Source organism: Camellia sinensis, chromosome 15 (genome assembly GCF_055761805.1).
Source record: "Camellia sinensis isolate YWXY chromosome 15, ASM5576180v1, whole genome shotgun sequence".
Taxonomy (NCBI): Eukaryota; Viridiplantae; Streptophyta; class Magnoliopsida; order Ericales; family Theaceae; genus Camellia; species Camellia sinensis.
This window is the reverse complement of record NC_138975.1, coordinates 110941706-110950840: the sequence shown is the minus strand read 5'-3', so window position 1 is coordinate 110950840 and position 9135 is coordinate 110941706. Positions and strand designations below refer to the sequence as shown.

The window sequence follows — 9135 nt, the reverse complement described above, 5'->3', positions numbered from 1 at the left end:
AATACAATTCACACTATAACAATAAACTCATATTTAATTCTTTGTACCTTAACTCCACCACTTCGGCCTCCACTTCCGGCCTACACATATATCCCATGGGCCTCCCGTATACCTAACACCGCTCCGAAGCCAAACTTGCATAGGGATATCGTCCCGCGTTTGACCCACACTCCCCGGATGGTTAGCATATACGTATACGCATAAATCAAAGCATTCGTCTACTCATGAGAACGAGGCAACAATATATATATATATATACACAATCTCTCATCTACTCATGAGAACAAACATAACAATGCCAAGCCTAAGGCATTCAAATAAATCTCATAATCCTCACTTTTTTTTTTCTTATACACTTTTTCTCACCATCACTCAAATAAAACAACAATCCATGAAGTCATGGTGGAGTATTAGGAATTTATCTATGGGTTCCTAATTTATTTTAATGTCATATATCTATGAGTATGATTACAATCATAAAATAAATACATATAGAAACCCTAAACCTTAAATACACATCTAACCAAATAATGAAATCAATCCATCATCTACATGCAAATACAAAATCAAACCAATATCAAATAAATAAAAATAAATAAATAAAAATAACGAATCAATCCATCATCTAATCAATATCTATGGATTCTAAGTTTATTTCAATTTCATATAATCATGAGTGTGATTATAACCATAAAATAAATACATAAAAAAATAAAAATAATAAAAAACCTAAACCTTGCATACACAACTAACCAAAATAATTAAAATCAATCTATCATCTAAAAACCCTAAACCTTACATACACAACTAAACAAAATAATTAAAATCAATCAATCATCTGCATGGAAAACTGGTCTCTCAACTTCTAAAAACCCTCAAACTCCGCTACCGGAGTGTTCAACTGTACCAGCTTGGAAAACTGGTCTCTCAACTTCTCCCTAACCGTGGGAGGTAGAAACTTGTCCTGGAAGGCGTTGACAAAAGCCTCCCAAGTCACTTCAATACGCCCACATGTATACTTCCACCATTGACCTCCATCTCTCTTCAATTGGAAGGATGCCAACGTCACTCACAACCGGTCGTCCTTGATGTCATTCGAACGTTTTCACTATCTGTTCTAGCCACTCATCTGCCTTCAGTAGCTCCTTGGGATCACCCACAAACTTATCCGAATTCGACCGGAAAAACTTTTGCTTCAAGAAAGACGGCCCTGTCTCAGCTACTTGGGCCTAGACTTGATTCTCAGCTCGGAGAATGTCTATAGACTCTCGCAATGCTCCGGCCATTTCGCGGGCTAAGGCGTCCATCGCCTGCTGACCAACTAGTTCGGCCACATTGGCCTGACCAACACCCTCTTCCTATGCCGAAATATCTTTCAGTATCGGCATCTCCTGTCGTCTAGGCCTACCACACCTACCAACACGTCTACGTCTTGACATTCTAATGAAGCTAACAAAAGAGATTAACACATTTACAAATGTGCCGAAGCTAACTCACTCATGTCCTAATGCGGTGGACAACAGTAATTCACTCCACATAAGCAAATAGTCACGTAAACACATACAAATTTCATTCCCGGATAATGACCGTCCTGCGGCGTTGCTAGAGTTCCAATTAGAAACAACAGTGATTGAGTGTTCTTTTAATAGGACTTCCAGAAACCCGTGGATTCGACCAACGTCCTAGAAATTAAATCCCATACCCGTGTGATCACATAAGCATGTCACCATATAAGCACACATCGGTCATACTAAAGTCTTTATCAATCGAGACAAACCTATTGTGATACCAACCACTTTCCACGTATGCAAAATATTCAAACCCGGTGCACTTTGATACTAAGTTATAATGCCCCAAAAAAATACAATAATTCAACAGTAAAGACCAATACAAAATGACATAAATAGAGTATTAGGTTTTCATTAATCAGAGTCAATTTACAAAAGGGTACATGCATTCCACATTCATAAGCTCTATCTTGAATCTATAGCATGTGACACCAAAACTAAATGATCAACGAAATAACACCCTACGGGTTTACAACTTTCCAAGACGATGCTAGGTTACAACAAAACGAGTCAGAAGCTCAATACAAATAAAGCCTTAGACTTGTACAAAAATAAATACAAAATAAACAAAAGTGAACTCTCAGCTCCACAATCCTTCCAAGCTTGGTCCTTAATGGAGACATGTCACTAGTACCTAAAAATGGTTTCCCAAGTAGAGTGAGCTAAAGCCCAGTAAAGACAATCTATCACAATATATGAATCTTAGCAAGTATATAAGTAATATGCACGTGTTCAATGTCCAATGACAAAATCCTTTACAAATTTTTTCAAAACCATATTATACCAAACTTACATCTCAATTCATTTTATCCTGATTCATTAGGCATACATACTTCATTTAATTGATCAAACAGAGAATACACCTCACAGGTCTCCAACCAACATAATTATCATACAAATAAATTCACTTGCCATTTTACGAAAATTTTGTCTGAGGGAATTGGCACTTATATATACGCACGGTTTTCAGGACTTTCACCCTGGATACATAGGCCAACTTAATTTACTGGAGTCCATTCCTTTTCTCCTCCCAAACATGGAATACATCCCTTTCTCCCCCCCCTCCAACATCATACATATACAATGCATACACATCATAATCATATTCAATTATAACGATTAAGAGATTAGTTTTAATTCGTCTAATCCTCATGCAATTATTACAACAAGCATGGCTATCCTCTACTGATAGCCCAAAACAGATATTTCTAAAGAGATATACAATCTTTACAATAGATAAATTATCCACATTTCCATGGGTGCAAGATAATACATATCTAATTCCACCATTTACATAAACATCCATCCAATTTCATATTCCCAATACCATTTCATTATTTATACAAAATAATTATTCTTACTTGAGTTTGACTATTGGGTTGTATCGAGCATATTTGGAACAGGTTGGTTGCGTAGTTTTCAAACTTTTGTTGCCCAGGATTTTGGTCCTCTACTCGAGCGACACTTCTTATGCTCGAGCGGGTGAGTGCTCAAGCGGCATTTTCTCGAGCTCGTGCCTTTGTCTATTGTCTATAAAACTACTGGATGCGTGAATTCTGCACTCGAGCATCACTTGTTGCGCTCGAGCGGAACAATTTATTGTGTCTGATGCTCAAGCGTCACTTGTTGTGCTCGAGCGGACTATGCATATATCAGATCGCAAAAGTGACTTTTTATATCACTGTTCATACTTTTTTTCCTAAAAACACTACAGGAAAAAAGGGATATAGCAATGTTTTGTTTACGACGTTTATAAAAACGCCGCTATTTTTCAATTAAAACAACGTTTAAAAACGCTGTATTAGATTTCTTTTAAACATAATCTCCGCGTGTTAATGCCTAACGCCGTTACCCACATCCTAAAGCCCTAAAGCTGCGATTTCTCTCTCTCTCTCCCTCTCTCTCTATCGAGCTCGAATTCATTCTGAGCAAAATTGATTTGCGATTTGCGATTTCTCTCTATTTCTCGCTCCAGATTTGCGATTTGCGATTTGGAGATTTGAATCTGAGCGATTAAAGTTCTTAATCTACTCCTTCAGATTTGTTCTCAGTCTACTCTCTCGCTCGATTTCAAGCACGCTCTCTGTCTCGATTTCGAAAACTCTCTCTCTCGCTCGATTTCAGATCTGGCGATGATTTGAAGGCCACCACTTGGATTGCAGATTTTGAAGCTTGGTTCTCGATTTTGTGAGTTTCAATTTGTTTAGCTATTTCTTTTTCTTCAAATGTTGGCTCTATTTCCCATTTTCATTGTCTTGATGTAGCATATTTGTGACTCATTAAGAGAATTGAGATATATCTGGTATTGTTTAGACTACGATGATGGCATGAGGCGTTTGGATCTGATCCGGACCTGAATTGTGAACCCTGTACTCAACACCCTCAACTTAAATCTTTAGGTATAAAATTTGTTTTCTTTTACTATCTATAAAGGTGTATACCTGCCATCTCAGAATAGTTCAATGTTAAACATTTTTATCCAATTTTCTCTGCATAAGGTCAAAACAACCAGATCATGAGTGGTTTCTGCTGTTTCTGATCAATTGATATATATATATATATATATGTATGTATATTGCTGCTATATATGTTTATTTGGATGCTTTAGAAGTGGCTGGTAGAAGTACTAAAATTTCATATCTCATGAGTTACATGATTTGATTTTTAACTGAGGGAAAATTATACATGTAGTTTTTGTAGATTGTCTTTTGTTTTTTTTGTAGTTTTAATTGAATCAACTCTAAGTTGAATTTTTCACATTATGTCAATTTAGTTTAATCCATAATGCATGTTTAGAAATTGCAATGAAATGAAGCGGCAAAGTAATCCATTCACTCTACTTAAATGGTCCATTTCCTTTTGAGTGAGCTATTTTACCCTTAATTTCTGTTCAATTACTTAACAAATATTATTAATTAGACTAAATTAACATAATGTAAAAAAGTAAAGGAAAAATTGAATAGAATTAGAACCTAAATTGACATGATAGACAAGTTACAAAAACCACATTTATAATTTTTCCTTTAAATTAATTTTAAAAAAAAAATCAAATTGTATGATTATAATTGGTGAGACAGAGGGACATGTTCATTGTTAGGCCCTTCCAATGCTTTACTTTCTTATATAACACAAGCAACACTAATGTTAGCATTTCCAAAACACTTTTCTTGCTTTCAAATTCAAATGGTATTGCTGTTGTAAACTCCTAAAACCTAGGTAAGTGCTTTAAAAATGCTAGTTAAACTGTTGGATCTTCATTGAAACATGTAACTGCTAGCATCTCAATGACAATACTTTCTTACATGACACTAGGCACAGTGATGTCTGTTATCATTTCCAAAACACTTTTCTTGCTTTCAAATTCAATCATTGCATTGATATTAACTAATAAAAACTAGGAAAGTACTTTAAAAAAAGAAGCTACATAAGTCACTCAAAAATAGGCATTTTTGCTAAGTGCAGGTATTGGCAGGCAGCAGGGGAGAGGAAAGGAGAATCCCATGAAAACACCCATTCCCTACATTATCATATTCGGCATGCCACCCCACCAAATAGTATACATGAATCTCACTTGGCAGGCATGCTTGCGAGCAGTCTGAGCATATGACATAAAGATGAGACAGTGGCAAAGTTCAGTTTTGAGATTCAAGGTGAATGTTTTTATCATAGGCCAATGCTGAGTTGACTGTTTTGTTGAGTGGCTGTGCTTTGGCAAGATGCCCTAAATATAACCTTATAAATATCAAGTTACCTTACAACTTTCAGTCGGCAAAGAGCACTTCCATTTTTGAGTAACAAAAGTGCACGATTAGCAGAGGCGACTCAACAAAATTCAAGGAGCAGGTACTGCTCATTGTTGTTTATTTGCATTCATATGTTACTGCAGCTGCCTACTCAGAACAAGTGAAGAGGTGAAATTTCACTTCTTTCAACTTTGAGGGATGCTTGTATCTGTGCCAGTGTTGACATAGTGAGGACAACATTCGTCTTTTAACTGAGGAAATCCACATGGGCAATCAGTAAGGTCATGGTCTCTTTGTTTCTCAGCTTTACCATTTCTCTCGATTTTGTATTTTTAATGATCCTTCCACTGCTTCAGTGGTACTAGAAGAGAAGGTTCCCCTGATTTTCCATCTCTTGACAGTTAGGTAATAGTAATCTTCTCATAACAGGCCCTTACAAGTGGCTTTTAGGAAGATCAATACTTACTCTGACTCCTAGCACATATAATGTTGCAAAGGTTTTTCTAATAGGTCAGAGATACTAGCAATTTTTAGAAACCCCTCTTGCGCACTTACAGCTATGCCATAAAGAAGAAAGATGAGACCAACTGTAGATTTATTTGAATCATTGCTGGCTTTGGTGGTTGACATGCCTTCCTCACTTTAGATGGTATGAACAATAGGTAATGGCCTTTTTCTTTTCTTTATTTTTTCTTTACTTATTTATTTATTTTTCTTTTTTCCCTTGTGTATGTATAAATTGTTGAAATTTATAGTTATAAACCCTTGTATTGAAGTAATTTTTGTATGTGGATAAAGTATATGCTATGTGGTACCTTCTACTATTGTGATTGGCTTTAACAATAGGGTCCACTACATTTATGTTTGGTGTTTGGGAAACAATATGGGGCATTGAAATTGAGTTCTATGATTTCACATGGGATATACTTTATTGTGGCATTTTCGCACAAGTATGCTACTCGGTTTGTCAATTTTTTTAGGACACCTTTGTAGTTTCCTTTTATTAATAATTTTAGAAAGCTGATTTGGGGTCAAACAAAGAAAAGAAAAATATAAAAATCAAAAATTAAAAATACACCCACATTGCATATCCTATATTTATATTCTTTTACATGGTAAATAATAAAATAAAATAAAAAATTGTCGTATCCCTACCATGTCCATATCTGTACGTGTCCGTACTTCTTAGCTTCAAAATAATTCTAGCCAGTTGTGTGTTGTAACCTAACTGGTCACATGTTGCATTGCTTTGGTCAACCTCGCCCCTATAATGGCTCTCCTGGGGCTTGAAAGTAATTGTACCTGGCATTTAGCTGCCTTATGCACTGAATAGATCCACTGTATGTGCATCCCAATTGTAAGCTACTACATGATTGGTTATTTTGGCTTATGACCACAGATTGTGATCCATCAATTAAACTGCAGTTTTTTTTTTTTTTTTTGCATTGGGTTGATTTTGTGGATAGAAAAAACTGTCAACCCAGACTCAGTAAACTGGCCAAATAGATGGTCTTACTAGCTTCTAAATTCATCTGAACTTGATGTTGTATTGCAAAAGACACATGGTTATGCCTCTTCTTTTTGAATATATTTATTTATTTATTTTTGTTTTTTGCTTGACATAACTACTTGGCTTTACTTCTGCTTAGTTTGATGGGAATTTTGTCTTCCATTTCTTTCCTTTTTGGGTATTTTAGAAGAAAAGTTATAACATGTGAGATCTGAATGTGCAGATCTTGCAATGCACTTGCTAACCTCTTTAGTTGCTTTAGCGGCAGGCCTGAGACATGCATCCTCAAGCACGAGGAAATGCACACATTTCTACTGGGGTAGAGTCCACCACAAAAGGTTAGATATATTTCAGTAAATTAATTATGATATATCTGTAGAATTATAATTATGATATTGATACTTGCTGCTCATAAATCAGTTTAGGATTATAGATTTTGATACATTCTACCCTCTCCATTTGTTTCTCATTGTATGTGATCCATCCTTTTATCTTCTAAAGCCCCTAAATCTTATGGGTAGACAAGGGTGAATTGATTAGGTTTCAGGTCATTAATTGTCAACAAACTACAATAGGACAACAAGTGCAATAATTTATATGGAGAGGTATGGGTTGAAAGTGAAGAATACTTTTGGTTTTTAAAATCTGTCATCACAATAGGACAAGCAAGTGAAATAATTTTAGTATATTTGCAAAGAGAATAATCAATTTCAATGTTTCTCTTTGTGTCTTGTGTATAATTGTATGTATATATGTATATTTTTTTTGTGAATGAATGGAATCTCTTTCTTGAAATGTACTAAAAAATAATGATAATCAAAAGCTTATATTTATATGGGAAGGCAAATGTAAATAAATAGTTAAAGCAAGTTATCGTAGTTTTCATTGCCCAGAATTTCAATTTAACTTGATAAAGGCATTCCTCTTCTTAGGTGTTTTTGCTTATGTGGAAGTGGAATGTATGTTTAAAATAAAATATATTTGAGTGCTACTTTTCTGAAATTTGCTGTGGATTTCATATTTTGGTTAAATACCTCTGTTTAATCTGTGTAATGGCACACTCTATGATTATATTATGAGTGACAAAGTATATGATGTTGGTCACTTGAGGTTAGAGCTCTGCCTCAACAAGATTTCTTGGAGTTGGCCCAACATGAACCAACAATCTGTGATCATTTTTATTTTTATTTATTTAAGTTGGTTTCTGATTCTTGCTTATATCACAGAATGTGTTTTGCCTGCCTAGTTTGTTGCCAACCCATTTAGTGTTCTATATAGTTGAAGAAATGGTACAAGAAATAAGCCAATTTGAATGTATTTATTATGCAAATAAAAATTAAGCATTATTTATATTTCATTGTTGTTTTGCAGCTTGTTGGAAGCCATTGATCTCATCCTCTCAGGTGCTCAGAATCTTGTGGTACCAATAAAGTCCAATTCAAGAAGAAAACTGCAAGAATCTCCCACAGCTCACAACGGCTATGAATTCTGTTGACCCAAGAAGACGTGATCAGATTTAGTCAAAATTGAAATGAAAACTTGTGATTTTAGAGTTGATATTTCAATATAATTACCAAGACTTTTTGACATTTAATGATTTGCCTCTGCTTCTCTATGTACTGTTTGATGTGTTGGTTGTTTAGATACAGTTTTATTAACTATTGGTATGCATATATAATTACCAAGTTATAAGTGTGTACATATCATAGATGAGTAATATGGCTTTGAAATTGGATGATTTGTGTAGATTGTTGCCTAATTTCATGTGGAATTTGTAGTATCTGGAGGGTGAATTTGAATTTTGTTTTTTTGGATTTCATTATAATGTATTTGGCTTAGTTTAGTGGAAGATTTGTTTTTTTAGATTCATTATAATGCATGTTTTCTGAAATGGTATTCTTTGGACAAAATATTGATATTTATTAATAATAATATGGACCCCCCCAAAAAAAAAAAAAAAGGTGGCGTTTTTGAAAAAAACGCCGCTAAATGATGTCATGCTGACATCACACGTTAGTATGTGACGGTAAGAGGAGCGGACGCCAACATTTTTGTGGCGTTTTAAAAAACGACGTCTTATATTTTTAGCGACGTTTTTCAAACGCTACAAACCTATTGTGGCGGCCGTATCAACGACGAAAATTGAAAACGTCGCTATTACTTTTTACGGCGTTTTTCAGGATTTTCGCGGCGTTTTTAAAACGCCGCTAAAAATCGAATTTCCTGTAGTGAAACTCTAGATCGAGACCTTCTCTCTCTAAAACACACACTCTCTCTCTCTACATTTTCACCTAGTTCTAGTGATATCTCTACC

The 9135-nt window shown here is 35.0% G+C and overlaps 1 long non-coding RNA gene across 1 annotated transcript; it reads left to right on the top strand.

Annotated features, from left to right (window-relative positions):
- Nucleotides 1-3287: 3287 nt before the first annotated feature.
- Nucleotides 3288-8602, top strand: LOC114276383 (uncharacterized). Its single transcript, XR_014356353.1, has 7 exons — nt 3288-3755; nt 3833-3967; nt 5031-5218; nt 5668-5716; nt 5822-5973; nt 7045-7159; nt 8193-8602. It is a non-coding gene; the product is annotated as an uncharacterized LOC114276383 (long non-coding RNA).
- The last annotated feature ends 533 nt before the right edge of the window (nt 8603-9135 follow it).